Below are 21,939 nucleotides of genomic sequence, written 5' to 3' on the forward strand. Positions count from 1 at the left end.
GGAGGCCGAAGGCCGCCGGCCACACTAGTTTTTATAATATACATCTGTATGGAGCAAGTTACTCGGCATCTAAAGCAATGAAGCCTCTCTCTCTCTCTCTCTCTCTCTCTCTCTCTCTCTCTCTCTCTCTCTCTCTCTCTCTCTCTCTCTCTCTCTCTCTCTCTCTCTCTCTCTCTCTCTCTCTCTCTCTCTCACACACACACACACACACACACACACACACACACATTTCGGTTGAACGCCACTTCTTAGCTTTGGTTACTTTCATTGTATTCATTTGCTCATTGCATCAACTAACACAAACCATTGTTAAGTATTCAGGAGGTCGTGCGGCTAGCTATTTGCATCCATGTCAATGAAACACTTGTAATATGTGCTCATTGCATCTTCATCCCTCCTTGCTAGTTTTATTCCAGCCAAAAAGTCCCAATTTCTGGTCACACATAAACTTCCTTGCTGATGGTGACAATTATTGAAATCATTGTGTAGTTCCAGCAATGGGGACGCCAACACATTTCTTATGATGTAGAGACATGGGCATACTAAAATGGGCGCTTGCCTTCTACATATGTTCTTCTAGCATCAAGGTCTGCATGAGCTTGTTTGTAATCCTTGTTTTCATACAGACCTTCCAACCTTGGTGGTGTTATCTTTGGTTTGATTTGGTTGAGAATATCTCCAAATGCTCTTGGTCAATGAGATGTTTTAGCCACATAATTGATTTATTTTTTTTTCATTTTCATATCTATAACAAGTTTCTTGCTTTGCACAATGCATAGTTAAGGACGAGTTGTGGTGAGCTCAGTATAAATCCTCATGCTTGGACGTTCAACCCTTAAAGACACCATATCCTGCTGAGGTTGGCTAAGAGGCTACATCATTAAAAATATAAAAATCATGAATGTCATCATCTATACATCGTCGCTTCTCCTTTTAACAAAAGTAACTATATATATCCATCATAGGAAAACTTTCTATCTTGTGAAATATTGCTGCTTACAATTCATTCTTTTACACCTAATTGCTTTTGCATATAATAAATTTATATATCAATGATATGGAAAGGTAGATATGATGATACATAACATACACAAGCTTATGGAAACAAAATCTCTCCCATTTTTTCCACGAGGCTTTTCATATTCTTTTCTAGTTCGTCATTTAGACTTTCCCTCTTGTTCCTCCTAGTCTAGTCATGAATATTCAAGACCAATGAAGTTGTTCCAGATCTTCAAAGGACGGTTACTTTGGCCAACCTAGCATAATGATGAAAACCATGCATTTAACGCTTTGCCCAAACTTACGACCAGATAACATCATGCATAACTAGGGCATCTAATCAAATGCATACAATACTCTCTCGAATGACAATTTTCAAAAGTAGATTTCTAGTCTCATCTCCCCATGTCGTGCATGTAAACTTCGATATCGGATCCAATGGAGTTGTCCCAAAGCCCCCTAAAGGTAGCTACTTTGACATACCTCCGATAGATATGCTTTGATGTGAATGAAAACTTCTTGGAGGACTCAAAGAACTCACATTCATGGACCACATTATAAGAAATGAATCTCTTTAGTGGCTTGGGTATGGCTTTTTAATCTTTTTTTTTCTCATTTTCTTGTCAATCAATGAGTCTTTGCACTATCGCTAATATGGATGGTTATAATGACTCTCTATGATAAATTTGTGCACATTTGTGTTTAAGACACATCGTCATCTTTCATTTTATATCAAACGACATTCATGACATGCATACATGGGCATATGAATCAATGAAGATCATCTTGTATGCTATTGCAAGTATTGCCATCACAACATTCTCCATCTCAAGAAATGGTTTTTTGACATGAGATGTCAATCCAAGTATTGTTAAGGCCAATTGAAAGGAATATTTTACCATTCATTCTAATTCTTTGCATTTCTATAAAAGAAGTTTGTGGATACCAAATTTGTGGGTTAGCAATTTATGGATGCCAAATGACTTGAAAGCGAATAGAAACTTCAAGAAAGGCAAATTCTTTGCATTTCTATAAAAGAAGTTTGTGGATACCAAATTCGTGGGATAGCAATTTATGGATGCCAAATGACTTGAAAGCGAATAGAAACTTCAAGAAAGGCAAGTACAACTTCAAAAACAAAATTCTAATTGCAAGGAAATTGTGTAAATCAACAATATTGCAGGTATATTACTTTGGAAAATGATCAACCTATCAATCAATGTTATTATTTACTTTGGAAAAGGATCGACCTCCAATCTCATAAGGGCAACTTTCTCCTTTCATTAAAACTTTACCAAAATACAAATTCATTTCAGTTTTGGTTCTCTTTCCATGTAATTAGTTTGCAGTTTTATGTCATAACGTAGCTACAGCTTATATGATAGTTGATGTACATATACTTAAAATCATCAATTCGGTTAGCTTACCCGACTGGTGATTAATTGTCATGCCTATGGTAAGACCGGGCAAGTCAAGGGCCAAGATGGACATGCGATAAAGGGGGTCCTATTATTAGCAGGGCCAAGGGCCTATATAGGACATGGTTGGGTGGTGAGTTGCATGGTTAAATCCTTCGTGGTCTTATACTGGTATTAGACCTCAGGGGAGGGAAGAGCTATGGAGGAGGGAGGAAAGCATTGCATGGATTATGCATAGCTATGCATGCTCTCTCTCTCTCTCTCTCTCTCTCTCTCTCTCTCTCTCTCTCTCTCTCTCTCTCTCTCTCTCTCTCTCTCTCTCTCTCTCTCTCTCTCTCTCTCTCTCTCTCTCTCTCTCAAGCCCGAGTATGGTGACAAGCTGTAGAAAATAGCCCTTTCATGTCGATGACGCTCAAGAGCCGACCATGAAAACGGCGTCTTGAGGTAGGAGACATGCTTGATTAACTTCCACCAAATTTGATGGGCTTTGGCTTGGGGGATGCGTGTCGGGCTGAGGGAAACTTTACGTTTCTGTGCCATGCTCGTCGGCGCACCACACAGAGAGTGCTTTGCATTGTGCTGTTTCGTGCAAGGTTGGCTGCCATCGCCGCTACAGGTTCACATTATTGTTTATTTTTCAAATTCAGTGGGCGCCCTAAGGGTGCCCTAAGGCCACCCTAGGGGTAATTCCTACGGCAATCAAGGCCATGCATCAACGGCCATGAAGGGTACTAGGCCAGGACCACAAGCAAGGGCTATTGTAAAAGCATGCAATGTGCAAAATAATAAATGACAGTGTTCAGTGTGTAGCAAGCCTCAAGATTTACCATTGAGAGCAAGGCATGGCTTGATGCTCGATGTGCTTCTCATGGATTAATGCAGATGTATTCAAAGGCATCTAGGCATTGAACTTCCTACAAGAAAATTGAACCTTCGAAGTATCATGGGGATATATAGCAACCGCCAACAAGTATGAAAATACAATTTTATTTACGTTGAGTTTCTAGATATTCCTCGCAAAGCTTCCTTTGGTAAGTCGTGCATTATAGTAAGGCACAATTTGTGGCTTAGTAAGGCAAGTTCAGGAAAGGACTGTGGCTTGTTAGACAAAACCGACCAGACTTTTTTCCATCTCGTTTAGAGCTTTGGATTAGGGCATGACTTCTAGGCAAGTTCACTAAATTGGAAGCAATAAAAAACAAACATGATCAACCCATTGTTGGCAAGCCACATCCGAGGGGTACATGCAAGCAGTAGTTGAGAAACTCAGGTACGTTTTGTTTCTACAATTACTGCAGGTGTTTATGCTTCTAGTACGGTATACTACTCGACAAGGTCGATAATCGGTAGGGTTAATTTTCTTTTACATGTCTCGAGTATGACAATGTCATAGGATGCACCACAGGAGCAAGGCTTCATATAAGTATACTTGAGAACCCGTCGGCTTGTGTGTTAAGTCAGTCAATATCTCTGATCCTCTTTCTGCTATCAAGCGGAGGGGGAAGGCAAGGCTTCCAAGACCATGTCTTCGTATATATGTATATGCATTGGGTGCATAATCACTCTAAAGCAATTATAGCTTGCCACAGTGCACGAAAACACGAAGTACATTAAAAGCACAATCATGCAACAGGGTGTGACATTTTTCAATGCCAAGGGGGTTGGTCACAGAAAATTTGTAAGTACTTTAACTTTAAGTTTCATTTTTGAATTTATTCCATCTTGCAAGATTTTGTAATGACAATTTGACAAGCAAATGTTGCTTCGGTCATGCAGAGTTTGACAATTAGATGACCTTTGGTAGCTAAGCTTCAGGAGCTACCTCTTATAATATTGGGCAATCTCGTGATTCTCAATAAGCTACACGATTTGGCAAGGCCGGTTCTTTACGAAAGCTCAACAATTTCGATTCTCTATTGCTTTGACATTTGTTTGTCACTCAGAGCACTTGGTAGCTAGGAGCACCCATGTTCCGTTCCTCTCATCTTCTAGATGAACTTATGCAAAGCAAGGCTTCACTTTAGGGAATTTGGCTTAGAAGCTTCCAAAGTTTGGCATATGCTAGTAGAATACAAACTTGGGAAATCTTGGCAACATGTCCACGTGTTTTTCATTGGAGGTCGGTATGAACCAAGCCCGAGGGCATGCAAGGTACATCCGACAGCTCTAAGTTTCTCAATATACAAGGCTACGAGCCACATTCCAGCAAAGGCAACTGCTCTCAAATGGACAAAAGTTTACACATTTTCAATTTTTGCTTGTATTTGTCTTTCAATTTTCATTTGAATAAGATTTCAATTTTGAACAAAGCAAAGTGCTTGGACAAACTTACTACAAAGCAAGGCTTCTATTTCGTGCCATAGTACTATCCATTGACTTAAGATCAAGGATAATAGCACACAGAGTTGGCAATAAGAGGATATAAGATCATAGCTATGTTTTACAATGACCAACTGCGATGTATCCATGCCAGCACACATCGTGCTTGTGATAGTTGCTTGTGATCATTGTATATGGCTATATCGGCGGGTTACTTTATACAGATGATTCTTTTTATGGATAGCAAGTAGGCATGGCCTCGTTATCACATAAATAATTCATGGAACAACATGAATAGACAAAGTGGGCCTTAAAGTAGGTTATCTCTAATTACAAACCCAAGAAAATCTAGTATGACTACTTTCTATTGGGTGTTAGGAATAATTCTTTCATGTTCGTGGAGAGATATGATTATTTTGAGATCTAGTTGTGAATAAGATTCCAACATGAGAAGAGTTGTTGCTTACTCCTAGCACTAATTATGTCTCTAAGAGTGGTATTTTTAGGGGTATGACCCAAATACTATATAATCACTCCATAAGTCTTGAGGATCACAATATGATCTCATCACAGTTGTAGTTTTAAGGAAAAAAGTTCAAAATCTACATAGGGGTAGTGAAAAAGTTCAACTTTCCAAGTTGATTCCAAGCACTATTAGACACGATGGACTGTGTTGGTCACCGTTGGCTACTAGTTTGAGTAGTTTTAATACAGATAGTCTAGCCAAGGATTTTAACATTCCAGATTTTAACCCAAGGGTTTGGATTACACATGCAACACCCAAGGTTACCAATTTATACCGCTTGATTTTCACTAATCTTTCAATTAGTATTACTAGGCCTTCCTAGGTGAGAGATTTGGTCGAGTGCATTTGACTATGGGTAAGTGAATACCATGTTCAACCTTCAGGTACGCAGGTGATTTGGTTTCATTCCATTTTTTAATATGCTTTGCTTGAATTTTTTAAGTAGGCTGTGTTAGCTTACATGCTTTCATCCATTTTTCTCTTGAGAGACATGACAAGGTCATGTAGGAGCAAAGTATTTTGGGTCATAGTGTCCAAAATACATTTTCTGCATTAAGCAGGTGACCAAGGCAAACTCGACCGGCAACTCTACGGCATCGAGGCTCCAAAGGTTGTGGGCGTTTCGAAGCAACGAAGTGGCACTTGGCGATGGTCTGCTTCCTTTGGTCTGTCGAGGGTGAAGCAAGCCCAAGGAGGGAGTGCTTTCAGGCGACGAGCTCAAAAGCAAGGAGCTCACATGCATGCGTACATGCCTTGACAACGAAGGCAAGAGGAGTAAAGATCGATTCTCGACGATGACACCAACGAGGGTTGTCGGGATCAGCTTTTGGTGCCCGTCGAGGCTGTGACGACGAGGATGTTTGTACTAGGTTGTTCTGAGAAAAGAAAATCAAGGATTGCCCACATTTTTGTGTGATTTTCCTTTCCCCCTCTGTTCTATTGCTCTTGTGCTTGTGTCCGCAGTGTCGAGTGTGTGTGTAGGCAAGTGTGCCCCCCATCAAACCGGCGGTGTCTCGTGGCAAAGAGAGGGAAAGAGGCTTTGGGTGTGCATGGGAAGCTGCAAAATGTGTAATGCGGTGCGTATGTGGGGGATCTTGATCTGGTACAGTGTGGTCGAGTCAAGAATGTGCAGGCGGTGGTCTGCTAGAAGCAGGAAAGAGGATTTTGAAGGTGAATCCCAGTGGATTGGGGTGTTGTGTTTACCCTCAGCTATAGAGAGGCAAGCTACTTGTGTCTCGGGTGTGTTCCCCTTTCCCCCTATCCATCTTCTGGTGCCCCCACGGAGGAGCATGCTGATTGCTCCCGTCAGTGAAGGAAAATACAGGTTTTCGTATAGGTAAGGATGGCGTCCTGAAGCTATGGTCCAATTTTTACAGGTGAAGAGAATCCAAACGAATGGCTTGCAGATTTTGAAATGTACATGTTGTCTTTGCGAATGCCTAATGAGGACGACAAGATGCAAACCTTCCCTTTGGTGATGCGCGAAAAGCCCATTAGGGTTTTCACCATGTATTGGACACTTATTCTCTCACCTGTCTTCAAGCCCGACAACTTGGGGTAGTTCAGCCAAGTGGGTTGGCTTCTTTGCAAAATTTCTTGCGCTTTCCACGTCCTAATCCTTGGTAGAGGACAGAAGCTGAGGTTGTCTCTGATATTTTTAGGTGCCTCTACCAAGTGGATTAGGTATTGTGGGTACTTTGTAAGCCAGGCCTTCCTCCACTGTGGCTGAGAATCCACAATGAGCTTGACCCCTTCTGGTTTTGAGGTATCTGCATTGTAAAGAGGTACAGCTGGCTCTTCTCTAATCCGCTTGTTTATGGTAGCTGCCTCATATTTCAGCAATGGATATGGGAGAGAGGGTTTTCCTCAATGAATGAATAATTACAAAAATAATAGTCCTCCGAATAGTTAGATGCCGTGGGGGGTGTGTCCAGCTTCTAACATGCAACAATGTCATGAGGAAAGTGGGCATCAAGGTAAAGACCAGGTTTTGTTTCGAATCTTGCGAGCAGGTTTTTGGTGGCCGTCGATAGTACGTGATGTGCACTATTGGTGCAAAACCTATCATGAATGTCAGACAATGGGTGAGAGGAGGTTGATAGCCGAATCGCAGGGAGCTATCATTGCCCAAGATGCTTTTGAGAAGTGGGGCTTGGATGCCATTGGTCCACTCTCGAAGTCGGCAAGCGGTAAAAAATACATTGTAGTGGCGATTGACTATCTTACCAGGTGGGTCGAGGCCAAAGCTGTGAAGGAGGTCAATGCACAGATTGTAGCCCACTTTGTTTTTTGTAAAATTTGTTGTCGTTTTGGAGTGCCATGGGTACTCATTTCTGATAGAGGCCAAGGAGCAAGCTTATGCAGGCATTAGTGGAGAAATTAAAGATTCAGCATCAATTTTCCTCACCTTATCATCCCCAATGCAATGGTCTTGTGGAGAGTGCCAATGGACAAATCATCAAGATGCTGACAGAGTATGTGTATAAGCAAGATCAATCTAGAGATGTGCCTATGGGCCTACTGGACATCCTACAAAGTGGCGACCAACTTTACTTTACTCCCTTTGAGTTGGTTTATGGTAAGGAGGCAATACTGCCAATGCATGCACAACTGTGTGCTTTGAAAGGTATGTGGCGCATCAATGCCACTCCACAAGCTGTCTTATAGGATAGGATTGTCAGCCTTGAGGCATTACAAATGAATAGAGAAGTAGCAGCAGACTACTATATGAAGCAGCGGGAAAGACGAGTGGCTAAAGTCAATAAGAGTCTGCCAGACAAGAAGATAGAGGAAGGAGACCTAGTAATGAAATACGAGAGCTACTTGGACTTCACCTTCCAAAAGAAGTTCAAGAAGAAATGGACGGGTCCGTACAAAGTGCAAAAGGTGTTTCCGAATGGGACCTATCAGTTGGTGAGAGTTAATGGTAAGTTTCTCAGGCACATGGTAAATGGTGTACGGCTCAAGCTGTACTTTGACAGAGGTCTGGTGCCTGATGTAAACCAGATTGTAGCCAGGGGGTCGAGCAACCCACGTGAAAGGGCTCAAGAGTAACAGACATACAATTTTGTACATATTATACATATTGTACATATGGTGGTGTGTTTTCAAGTGTGCTTGAGTATTTGCAGAGTGTTGCAAGTTTCAAGTTCAATATGTTGGGGTATAAAGCCCAATGGGGTTGCCCAGGTAAGAGGGCGGGCCGCCAGGTATGTACACATATTCTTTTGTAAAAACCTAATAAGAACTCACGATGCTCTACACATTACAGTAGAGCGAGCTCACCATATCGTCGTGCTCTTCTTCTCGCACTCTCTCTCGCGTCGCACTTCTGCTCGTACTCCTTCAACTGGTATCAGAGCTCAGATCGAGGCTCGGGGCAGCACTGCAGGAGGCTAGAGTCACCAGCTCAGATTGGAGTGAAATTCGACAGGCGAAGACACGGCCCCAAATCTTGTGGGGTAGCCCAAAGGGCTTGGTGTTCTCAGAATTTCATTCTGAGGTCATCTCGGCCACCGTTCGGCTGCGACAAAGGTCTGCGCAGGCCATTTTCGACTACGTGGTCTCGGCGGGTGCAGATCTGACTCTGCAAATTTGGGGTTTTTCGGCCTACGACTGCAGGTGCTGAGGATATCGACACTCCGAGAGTGTTGATTTGTGATTGTCTACACATCGAAGGACGGCTCACAGTTCTTAGAGGCGTGTCACATACGACACGGGCGCATCTACACACAGACTGTAGGCGACATCCACTAGTTCATCAGGTAGCTTGTGTTTGCTGCTTGATATTCCAAATTTCATCCTGACATTGCAGGTACTTCCACATGGGATGTATTGTCAAAGATGATGTATGTCTGTTGAGGGTTTGCTGGCTGTGAGTCACACAGCAAACAACCGCCGCAGTGGTTACAACATACAGTGGGAAATTTGTGGATGTATGACTTTGTGGGAAGTCTATGTACTGTCAGATTTACTGCACCCTTTGTTGAGGGTCGAGTGAGGTTTTATTAAGCTGGGGGATTCTCGAATGTTGAGATCCTTTCGGTGATACAGGTCTTGGAGCGATCCCTCGAGCACCCTTAGATAGGCAGCTAGGATGTATTGACTGTGAGTTAGACAGTTGGGATTGCATCTTTGCTTTACTGCCGTTGAGGCATTGTCGCAGTCTATGCTTACAGGATAGTGACAGGATAGTCAGAGACAGTACAGGTGCAGGACAGGTTTACCCACAGCTTACAGTGTTAGAGAGACAGTGTTTTTTGAGCTGTTTTTTGGTCTGTTTTTTAGTACACCAGAGCCATTTTACAAAGGAGACTCTGCCAAAATTTCTGCAGAATCTGAAGCTTTCTTGGTTCATTTGACAGGTTGATATTGGTTCAGAGGTCAGTTTACAGGGGAAACTCTGCCGAATTTTTCCCAGGAAAGTAAACTACTGTGAAGCATAGCTATGGCTGGATCACAGGACACTGCTCTTTACAATATCAAGAAGCTGGATGGAACCAATTTCCCATTGTGGAAGAAGAAGATTTGGCACGTGTTGGTACAAAAGAAGCAGATAAAACCTATAAAGCTCAAGGGGATAAAACCACAAGATATGGACGAAGATGAATGGAGCGAAATGGATGAATTGGCACTTTCTACCATTATGCTGACTTTGGCAGAAAGCGTTTACTTCAATGTAGCAGACGAGATGTCGGCTTATCAAGCATGGTTAAAGCTGAGTGATCTTTATGAGAAGCAGAGTGCAGCTTCACAGGTATACTGGCTTAAGAAGCTTGTTGACTTGAAGATGAAAGAAGGGACACCTATGTCCAATCATCTGAATGAATTCAACACAATCTATAGTCAGTTGTCAGCTCAAGGTGTCAAGTTTGATGAACCTATTAGAGCTATGTTCCTGTTGATCACATTGCCGGAAAGTTGGGACACTTTTTGCATAACTTTCAGTAATTCTGCACCTCCAGATGGTTTGAACATAGCTGGTGTAGAAGGAAGTCTGCTTACTGAAGAAACCAATAGAAAGACAATGGACAAAGGCAAAGGAACAGCCTTAGTTGTCAGGGGAAGGACCAAAGAAAAGTACAAAGGTGGAAAGAGGAATCAGTCTCGTAGCAAGTCCCGCAGTGCTAAAGGCAAGAGTGACATAGAATGCTACCATTGTGGCAAGAAGGGTCACATGAAAAGAGACTGCAGAGAATGGAAAGCAGAAAAAGGCAAAGAGAAAGCTGAAGACCATGGTGAGAAGAACAAGTCCTCAGTAAAGATTCAAGAAATAAATGTGACAAACACTGTTGCAGAGGATGACAGTCTAGTGTCAGGAGACATCTACTTCTTGAAGAATATAATGGACTCAACTCTTCTTACAGCATCTGATGGAAATGCACTGAGTGACTGGATTATAGACTCAAGGGCATCACTTCATGTGTCTCCAAACAAGGAGTGGTTTACCTCTTATGTGACCACTAAAGATCATGTTCGGCTAGGCAATGGGCAGACATGTGATATCTTAGGTGTTGGAGATGTTCAATTGAAGTTTCAGAATGGCTCTTCTTTCACGCTGAAGAATGTGAGACATGTTCTCGCAATTACAAAGAGCTTGATCAGCACAGGTTTACTTGATGATGCTGGCTACGTCACCACTTTTGGACAGAACATGTGGAAGATATCCAAGGGTTCTATGACAGTAGCACATGGAGTAAAGTCTGGAGGACTTTACATGATTTATGTATCAAATGTCTCTAAAAATGTAATCAATGTAACCGAGCAGCCGAACGTTTCTTTGTGGCATAGCCGGTTAGGACATATGTCCAAGAAGGGAATGGAAATCTTGTCTCATTATGGTTATTTGCCTGGATTTTCATTTAATGATTTTGAATTCTGTGAACATTGTTTGTATGGTAAGCAAACACAACAGCCACATAAGCATAGAAGCAGTAGAAGAGATACACAGTTGGCACTTGTTCATAGTGATTTGTGTGGACCTATGCCTAACCTATCTCTAGGGGGAGCTTCTTACTTTATGACATTTATAGATGATTACTCGAGGAAAGTATGGGTTTACTTTCTCAAGCACAAGGATGAAGCGTTTAGTGTTTTCAAAACGTTTGTGACACTTGTGGAGAATCAAAGTGGCAAGAAGCTTAAATGCTTACGCACTGACAATGGTGGAGAGTATGTTTCAAAGGCCTTTCAGGACTTTTGTGAGTCAAAAGGTATAAAACGTGAACTTACTGCTCCTTACAATCCTCCTCAAAATGGTGTTGCTGAGAGGATGAATAGGACCATACAAGAGAAGGTCAGAAGTATGTTGTCTAATGCACAACTGCCAAATGGGTTTTGGGCTGAAGCTGTATCAACAGCTGGATCTCCTAGCAAGGTTTTGCAGAAGGATTTAGTGCTAGAGATGGTATGGTCAGGCAAAATGCCCTCATACAAGCATCTCAAAGTCTTTGGCTGTGAGGCATATACTCACGTTCCAAAGGAATTTAGGAACAAACTTGAGCCAAAGAGTAGAAAGTGCATCTTTCTAGGCTATGGTAATTCTGGTGAGATGGGGTACAGACTTTGGGATCTCGAATCCAGAAAGGTTGTCCGTAGCAATGATGTTCACTTTAATGAATCCAAATATCATTCTAAACCAGAGAGGGTTGAGGAGATTAGAAGAGTTGTCTTCCAAGAAGATGGACCTGCACGTGCAAGACAAAATGTCAGGGCTCAAGAGGAGCAAGGATAGGATAGAGTCGAACCACAAGTTGTGGCTGAGCCTGAGCCACCTATTATGCGTAGATCTGGACGTATCACGCGACCTCCTGATAGGTTTGTTCCATCTATGAACTATGTCATGTTGACTGATTGCAATGAGCCTTCATGTTACAAGGAAGCAGTGCAAATGAAGGACTCCGGGAATTGGCAATTGACCATGCAGTCAGAGATGACAGCTCTGCATAAAAACCAGACATGGAAGCTAGTTAAATTACCATGGGGCAAAAAGGCTCTACCTTGTAAATGGGTTTACAGGTATAAGATCACCGCTCATGATAATCAGCCAAAGTACAAAGCAAGGCTTGTTGCTAAGGGCTTTAAGCAAGAACAAGGCATTGACTTTGATGAAGTCTTCTCTCCGGTGGTCAAGATGACTACATTGAGATGCTTTCTTGCATTGGTTGCCATATTAGATTTGGTGTTGCACCAAATGGATGTCAAAACAGTGTTCTTGCATGGTGATTTAGATGTGGAAATTTATACGCAGCAGCCAGAAGGGTTTGTTGAGAAAGGCAAGGAAAATTGGGTATGCCAGTTGTTAAAGAGTCTTTATGGCTTAAAACAATCACCAAGGGCATGGTACCATAAATTCCACAAGTTTATGCTTTCTCAAGGCTACAAACGTAGTGAGTTCGATCACTGTCTATATACAAAGAAGGCTAAGGATGGCAGTTGGTTGATCCTTATTTTGTATGTGGATGACATGTTGATTGCTGGCAAGCACTTGGAAGAAATTTCAGCTTTGAAGTCAAAGATGGCAAAATCGTTTGACATGAAAGACATGGGTGAGGCAAGTCATATACTTGGTATGCGCATTGAGAGAGACAGATCAAAGAAGTTGATTTGGTTATCTCAAACAGAGTATATTGACAAGGTTTTGCAACGTTTCAATATGGAGAAGGGAAAGGCATTGAGTGTTCCATTGCCACCATATGTGAAACTTAGCAAACAAGATTGTCTTGTGTCTGAGGAAGAACAGGTTGAAATGGATAAGATTCCATATGCGTCTGCAGTGGGTAGTTTAATGTATGCAATGATTGCTACTCGCCCAGACATTGCATTTGCAGTGGGAGTAGTAAGTCGATACATGTCAAACCCAGGCAAAAAACATTGGGAGGCAGTGAAAGGAATATTGAGATACCTGAAAGCTACAAAGAGTATGCGTATATGCTATGGGAGTCAGGAGCTAAGTGTAAAGGGTTTTACAGACTCAGATTATGCAGGTGACTTAGACAATCGAAGGTCTACGTCAGGGTATGTCTTTACATTGGCTGGTGGAGCAGTATCATGGCGTTCTAGATTACAAGATTGTGTTACTCAGTCTACTACAGAGGCTGAATATGTTGCAGCATCAGAGGCATGCAAAGAATCAATTTGGCTTAATCGACTAGTAACAGATTTGGGAATCAAAGAAGAGATGCCTGTGTTATATTGTGATAGTCAAAGTGCTATACAATTCGCTCGCAATCCAGTTTATCACTCAAAGACAAAGCATGTGGATGTGAAGTATCATTTCATCAGGGAAATGCTCGAGGATAAGCAACTTCAACTTGTCAAAGTTCACACCACAGAAAATCCTACTGATCTACTTACAAAAGGACTTCCCACAGAGAGCTTTGCGCATTTTCGCAAGCAGTTAGGTGTAGGGTAGTACATCACTTCTCTACATCTCTTGTATATTAGCTTGTATAGTAGCTTCTCTCACACTTAAAGTACCACATTGGACTTTAAGTGGGAGGTTGTTGGGGTATAAATCCCAATGTGGTCGCCCAGGTAAGTGGGCGGGCCGCCAGGTATGTACACATATTCTTTTGTAAAAACCTAATAAGAACTCACTATGCTCTACACATTACAGTAGAGCAAGTTCACCATATCATCGTGCTCTTCTTCTCGCACTCTCTCTCGCGTCGCACTTCCGCTCGTACTCCTTCACAATAAAGCTACTTTTGGTTGAACATGAATGTTCAACAGGGGGGTGGGCAATGATGGTGCAACCAAAGTTGGTCTATGAAGGGAAGTGCTCTATGGAGAGCTATGGGTGTTAGCACCCGCATGGCAAAGGGCTAAAGCAGGAATGAAGGCCTTGGGATAGCATGTCGTGGCAGAAGCGTATGTCTAATGCGGTTTCTTAGGCCAAAAAGGCCCCATAATGGTCCAGGTGGAACAACAGGTAAAGGTGCTCGGAATGCCGAGTCAACGTTCTGGAATGTAGTATTTGAGATGCTCTAGAAGCCCGTCCAAACGGCTCGTCAAATGGAGCCACGATGTGCGAGATATGTTAGTTCAAAGTTAGAATGCTTTGCAGATCTCGACAGACAGGGCAGGTATAGATATGCAGATAGAGATGGGATGAGTGGATACACGTGAAGTGTATCCACAGAGATGGGATGAGTGGATACACGTGAAGTGTTTGAGTTGTGGAACATGCCGGTCTTTTCGAATTGCCATTTGGAGCTGAGACGAGCAAGTTATGGCATGTGGAATATTTACCGGGGGTCAGGTATGTGCTCACTGGCCGCGTTGGTAGGTGTGTTGACAAGGATATTTTTTAGCTCGCCAAGGTTTTGGAAAGTTTCATATGACATGGGGAGTCAGTCAAAATTTGCGGCTTGCCAATCGGAGTCATGGGCATTGCGATACGCATAATTCAGGTCGGCAAGCAGTTACGACGAGAAGGGATCGAATATTTTTTTTTCGTTTCTTGAACGGGTTGTCCAAAGCCATGGTGCAAAGTGGTGGAGAAACGCAAGGCTTTTGGGGTCGGTAGGTGGAGCTCGTATGTGGTGTGATCGGAGAAGTTATGCAGCAGGTACAACCCAATACCAACACCGATAGAATGTGAATCAAATGCTTATATCCTCTTGGTTATAAATGGAAAAGGAAAAGGTGGGCTGGAGGGGCTCTCACAAATGAAAGCTCAAAAGTTAACCGGGGGAGAAACAAATTTGTTTTGGGGAAAGCCAAGAAGTAACGGCGCCAGGCTCAGTTGCCCAAAACGACTTTTTCAGAAACCCATTAATTAGTAAAAAAAAAGGAGGAGGCCGTTGTTGCCCCCTTGGAAGTGAGAAAAAGGGAGGGTTATTTTTTGGCTTTGGGGGAGGAAAAAGAAGAAGGGTTTTTTGGGCGGGGGTTTCGAAGCAACGAAGTGGCACTTGGCGATGGTCTGCTTCCTTTGGTCTGTCGAGGGTGAAGCAAGCCCAAGGAGGGAGTGATTTCAGGCGACAATAGCTCAAAAGCAAGGAGCTCAACTGCATGCGTACATGCCTTGACAACGAAGGCAAGAGGAGTAAAGATCGATTCTCGACGATGACACCAACGAGGGTTGTCGGGATCAGCTTTTGGTGCCCGTCGAGGCTGTGACGATGAGGATGTTTGTACTAGGTTGTTCTGAGCAAAGGAAATCAAGGATTGCCCACATTTTTATGTGATTTCCCTTTCCCCCTCTGTTCTATTGCTCTTGTGCTTGTGTCCGCGGTGTCGAGTGTGTGTAGGCAAGTGTGCCCCCCATCAAACCGGCGGTGTCTCGTGGCAAAGAGAGGGAAAGAGTCTTTGGGTGTGCGTGGGAAGCTGCAAAATGTGTAATGCGGTGCCTATGTGGGGGATCTTGATCTGATACAGTGTGGTCAAGTCAAGAAGTGTGCAGGCGGTGGTCTGCTATTAGCAGGAAAGAGGATTTTGAAGGTGAATCCCAATGGATTGGGGTGTTGTGTTTACCCTGATCTGTAGAGAGGCAAGCTACTTGTGTCTCGGCTGTGTTCCCCTTTCCCCCTATCCAACGTTGTCGTGCCGCTTCGCTCCCATGACAAGAAAATAAGCGAAGGAATACCGATCAGGTGTATTTGAATCCTGCATGATTGTTCATCAGTTATAAGGGCTTGCTAACAAGCCAATTTTTAAGCTAAAAGTGTACCAGATGGGGCTCTAAGGACCAAAAGATGTCTTGGTAATGCCAAACAGTAAGTGTTCTTAATGTGGTCATAGATGGGGTTTTATTAATCAAAGTCAAAGTACTCGAAGGGCTCTACGTGCTTGTCTTAATGGCTCGTCAATCGGAGCTACGTATAAGAAGTTATGACAGTTTTAATTTCAGTCACAGTAGCAGATCTGTACCAGATTGAGCACCTGCTAATAAAAGGTCAAAGATGAAAGAAATACATGAGTCCGAAGTGCTCACTTTCAGGAGCATGTCGGACTTTTCAGTTCGACGATCGGAGTTCCGGTTGCCAAGATATTAGTCGTTAAAGATTCACGGGGGGTCAACTCCACACGAGTTCAGTCCGCTCGATCGGAGTGCAATCTGGGATTTTTATAGCCTCAGCAGGGTTTGTATGCAGCTTGAGAGGTCTACAGGGATTTACGGCTCGTCAGACAGAGTCCGGCTTGATAAGATAAAAGAGCTTGAGACCGATGACAATTGTTGGCGCTGCTGAACTGGGTAATTGTGGCATTATTTGAGATGCTGGTATGGACAGTAAAATCACAATGATATGGTTAGTGAAGGATTGTTGGAGGAGACGACATGCTTAGCAATGCCTTGATTGTTATGTATGCTAAATTCAGTGCCTGTTAAAAGGCTGCCAGACTTGAGAAGGTTGCTCGGCTTCAAAGGCCACCCAAAAACTTGAGAAGGCCGCCCAAAGGCAACCAAAGAATTGGGGCATTGGACACCCACAATGAAGCTTTGCCCGCCCAAGCCACTAAGGGCCGCCCAAAGGCAATCAAGCCAGTGGTGGCCACCGCCCATTAAAACCCAATGGCCCCCATGGGGTGGCCACCCAAAACAAAGTTAAGTTTTTTACTAGTGGGAAAGCAAAGAAAAAGAGAGAAGCATGGCGAAGCAACTGCAAGAACGAGCTGCGCAGGGGAGAGAAGGCACTCGAAGCAGGCTCCAGGATGCTGGGATCGCTTCGGAGTAGAAAGAAGAAATGACAAGCAGGGCAGGGCGATCTTATTCGGTCCAAGCGGCGCGTGATTTGGTGAGCCCGTCAAAACAGTCTACCATGTCATAGGGATGAGTCGTGCCACGTTAGCTACCCATTAGCGTCATCGCTAATGGGTAGACTATTTTTAGCAAGGGAGCCATGCAACCTATAAAGGAGGGTGTCGTGTGATTCTTGCTGTCCTCTCCTCATCATCTTGTTGAACTTCCTTTCTCCGGGGGAAGAGGCCAAAGCTCTTAAGCTCTCATAAGCCGAGCTAATCTTAATATCCTTAAGCCAAGCCAAAGACTCTAAGCCTCAATAGCCATTCAAATCGGGAAGCAAACCTTCCATAACTTGTAATAATCCTTTTTGAGCAACATACTGGGTCGAAACGCATTTTCATTAATTAATTTCTTCAGCAGATTCTTCTACACCTTAGCTCTTAAATTGGACGTCTGAGTTGGATGCATTTCACGCGCTTTGCATGGGGATCCCTCCGGCATCTGCCCGCTAGCACTCACCTGCAATGGACAATCCCGCCCTGTAGAAACCCTCCTCACCACCTGCCCCAATGGCGCCCATTTGCTCTCGAGAGCCCATGCCCTCCGTTCCATCCTGATGCAATACACAGACACACACCCTACGTGCTCTGCATAATCACAATAGCACGTCGATCGTCAAGAGCGACAAAATTGGAACCCTCCCCTGCAACAGAGAGGGAGAGGAGGGAGAGAGAGCCTGGCCATGCTGCGGCGCCCCAATTCTCAGCACCTCCTGGCTCGCACCTGTGTTCGTGACACCCTCAGACCCGTGCCAAGGCTATCCGCATCCTCCTAATCGGAAACCACTATCGCCACCAGGCAAAAAGCAGTCTGTGTCAGTCCACCGCTCTGACACACGGCATTGACATGCCCGCGACAAAAGAAAAATCATCCTATCTCTCTCTTCCTACCTCTCTCTCCACGTGCGCAACTATCTTTTCCCTCAAAGCTCCAGGAGCATCTCCCTGGATTCCCATTAACTTCACTTGCTTGCAAAATCGTGGCCACATACTAATCCTAAGTTAAACCTCCCTAGTGATTCGAATCTCATTGAAGCCCAATAATCCTAAGCCGATTCATCTTAATCCTAAGCCGATTCATCTCAATTCTAAGCCGATTCATCCTAATCTTGACGCGATTCATCTCAATTCTAAGCCGATTCATCTCAATCCTAAGCCGATCTATCATAATCCTAATCCAAAGCTTGATAGTTATGGTAATTCTAAGCCGCTCTTATGAAAAAACTCCCAAAGCCATAGCTGAAGAGAAGATCAGGCTCTCTCTCTCGACCTTGAAGCAGCAGGAGGGAGTGAAGCCGGTCATTATTGATTTTCTTGATTAACACCTGGATTAAGCCAGGTTCCACCTTGTAAGGAGCATTAAGCCTCCATTAACGATTGATTAATGATGGTTAATGTTGATTAACTGGTATTAAGAGAACTGATTGTTTTGAGCTCTGTTTCTGCTAATTGTGTCTGTTGCACCTCATTTCCCCGCACCTCTCACAGCTAGGGGCCCAATGCCTTCCCAGCTCACCTTTCGCACACTTATCCCCCGACATTCTTGGTGAACCCGACGCGGAACGAGCCGGGGTGAGCAGTGTGGTGGAAGAAGATGTCGACATCGCAAGAGGCTGCCATGCAGCAAATGATGCAGTAGTTTGCTGCTTACATGCAACAACAACAGGCTACCCAACAACAGTACAATTTGCAAGAGAGTATCTCTAAAGCTCGGCACACGGTTATCGAGAAATTGCATTGATTTGAAGGCCAGGATATTAGCAAGTTTTGCAATATCTACGAGCAGACAATGGAAGAGAATGGAATTGATGATCAGAATGTAGTGGAAGGTTTCCATTTAATTGCGGAGCCGGAACTTAGAAGTCGAATTAAAGAAATTTAGGCGGTTCAAGGCCCGAATTGGTAGGATTTCAAGAAGGCACTTCAAGAGGAATACTTCCTTGAGGATTCACAAAGAGTAACAAGGCAAAGCTTTATGAAGTGGGAGAACAAAAATCTGTCTGCACGAGAGTTATTACGGGAATTTGAGAAGAAATTTGAGCAATTGTCCTCAACAGAGCAACGTTCAATGAGGGATCAGAAGGTTGAGCTGTTCATTCAGGCTGCTGATCCTCGACTTCAGAAGAGTTTAGTGCAGTTGCTAGAGGATTCAACATGAGAATTGGGCTTAACATCCGATTGGAAGGTAGTCACTGAAGCAGTCAACATGATCGTGAAGCGACATATGAGAGTCGATAAGCTGATCGTGGCTGACATCATGGATGTTGCGAAAGAGGAACCTAAAGAGAAAACAACCTCGGGAATACCCAGAGTGGAGGAGCCAGTTCTTGACGAATTGGTGAAAGGTATTAAATTTGAATTTTAAAGTTGTTAAATTTGATGGACTAGTTGCAAAGGGATCTACATCTGAGCCTAGACAATAGCCACCACGCAAAGGCTAGGACCGATGCATGTGGTGTGACACTGAAGACCACAAGTACGTTAAAGAATGTGATGAATTTGACGAAGCTTATAAAAGGGACGTGGTGTTCTGGAAGGACAAGAAGATACACCTTAGGGCAACAGGTGAGATGCTCCACCTGAACTTCGGTAGGGGCGGCATGAAGAAGATAGTTGAAGAGATTCAACATAATGTTGCTCTTGTGGAAGCAGCTACATATGGGCTGCAAGTCTGCGGGAAAGGTGATGATGATGGTGCAGGTACCAAGGGTCAATTATGGCCTTATGCTTTGAAGACAACAGAAACATGGCAGGTAACTTATGGGAAGCTGCGACAAGTAGGGAATTCAATTCGAGAAACCGCAAAGTGGATTGATCCAGTGGATTCCCTCTCGGTGTATGCATTCATTGCGAAGTCTCAAGCTAATGAGTCTATGGTGAAGGAAAAGCGGAAAAGAGATGAAGAAGCTCCTGGGACATCGAAAAGGACAACGAGATTCAACAGAAAAAAAGAAGAAGGTCCTACTCCTAAGCCCGCTGTTGAAGTGGTGATGGAGGATATACCTAAGGACAAAAAGCAAGGTAAACCCAGGGGACCCTCATATAAGCATAAGTCTGACATTGAATTAGCTACAGATTTAAAGAAAGTTTTTGAAGAGCGCATTCTAAATAGCAAGGTGGTGCTCACATTGGGTGACATTTTGGGCATTGCCAAACGTGAGTTTCACGAGGAGATAATAGATATCATCAAAAGAAAGCGGCAGATACCAAGTGAACAGGAGCCGGAGTCAGTGAAGAGCCAGGCGGTACACCACATTGAAGCAATTCTAGACGACTATGAAGAGTATTTGGCGAATCTTGAAGAAGAAGAAGAAGAGTCGAGGTCTGTGGTGGTGTCATATCCAACCGTCCCTGAGGTAAGGCATGTTCATTTCAATGAAGATGAAGATAGTGAAAGCATACCAAAGAGGCACTTTTCAAGGACTCATTGGGCAAGAGCAACAACCGAAACTATTGTGAATCTTGGCGACATCGAAGAACCGGTCTTAGCACTCATAGATCATGGATCAGAGATCAATTTGATGGCTAAAAGCTTGCACAAAAAGGGGAAATGGCCTATTGATGTGGACCATGGTTGGCGGATTCGAGCTGCCAATATGCTTCCAGGTGACCTCTATGGTGCTTGTGCCAATGTTAAGGTAACAATAGGGGATGTCTGTGATGAGCAAAATTTCTTTATACAGGAGCATTCCTCTTATCCATTAATTCTGGGGCAACCCTACATTATGGCTGTGCGAATGGAAACCAAAGTGCTAGATGATGGATCAGCCTATGCCAGGGTTCGTGGCCGAGATGGTAAGAAAGCACTGCAATTCTTGACTGTATGTGTTGGCCATGCCAGGAATAAGGACAGTCTACGTGATCATCCAATGCCAAAGATACGCAAGGAATTTAGAGAACACAGGTTTGCACAGGATTTTCTCGGAGTGCCATTATAAAGCGGGACTATGGTGGTACAAGTGAGGAGAAGTTCTCGCGAAGAGAAGCCTTCACTTCCGGGGTTTTGGAGTTAACATCTGAAGGTTCAGTATCTTTCAAAAAAATTAATGATTTGCCAAAGTGGGAAAAACAGTATGTTTCAAGTATCCAAAGTGAATTGCAGCGTTGTGATGTGCTTGAATCAGATGATGTGATTTCAGGAGTCTTTGAAGAGGTAGATACTATGTCAGAGCTTGAGGAGCAGGCAAAGCAGGTTACAAAGCAGAACTGAAGTGGTCAAGGTCCATTCAATGGACATGTATGATGAGTTAAGTTTATATGAAGCACTTATGCATATTGAAGATGATTCAGGTGAAACTGTTGAAGCACAGGTAGAGACAAAATACAAGACTGTTGCAAAGAAAATGAGGCCAGGGGCTACACTGCTGCTAGAAGGAAGTGATGGGATGATCAAGGAGGCTTCTCGACAGCCTATACTCAGGGATCCAAAGAACATAGGGCATAAGTTTACTAAGGAGACATTGCAGCAGCTGAAGGTCGGAGAAGACGGTTTCCTCAATGAAGAGGAGATCAAATTTTTTCAAGGTATGCTCGAAAAACATGGTAAACCTTTTGATTTTGAGCCAAGTGAGATTGGGTGTGTGGATCCAAGTGTTGTTTCACCAATGGTTATTTTCACTGTTCCACACATGCCATGGAGCTTGCGTCCTATTCCAGTTCCTAAAGCTCACTTGCCAAAGCTTATCAATTTGCTTAATGAAAAGATTCAAATGGGAATTTTGGAGCCGTCATGTGCTCCGTATTCTAATCGATGGTTTACTGTTCCGAAGAAAAATGGTACATTAAGGTTCATTCCGGATATGCAACTAGTTAACAAGGTAACAATCCGCAATGTGGGTACTGGCCCAATTGTGGATGAATTTGCTAAGGCCTTTGGAGGTAGATCTATTTACTCCATGGGTGATCTTTATTCAGGATATGATCAATTCCAGT

Source organism: Adiantum capillus-veneris, chromosome 21, assembly GCF_014529385.1.
Source record: "Adiantum capillus-veneris isolate H3 chromosome 21, ASM1452938v2, whole genome shotgun sequence".
In the NCBI taxonomy this organism is placed as follows: domain Eukaryota; kingdom Viridiplantae; phylum Streptophyta; class Polypodiopsida; order Polypodiales; family Pteridaceae; genus Adiantum; species Adiantum capillus-veneris.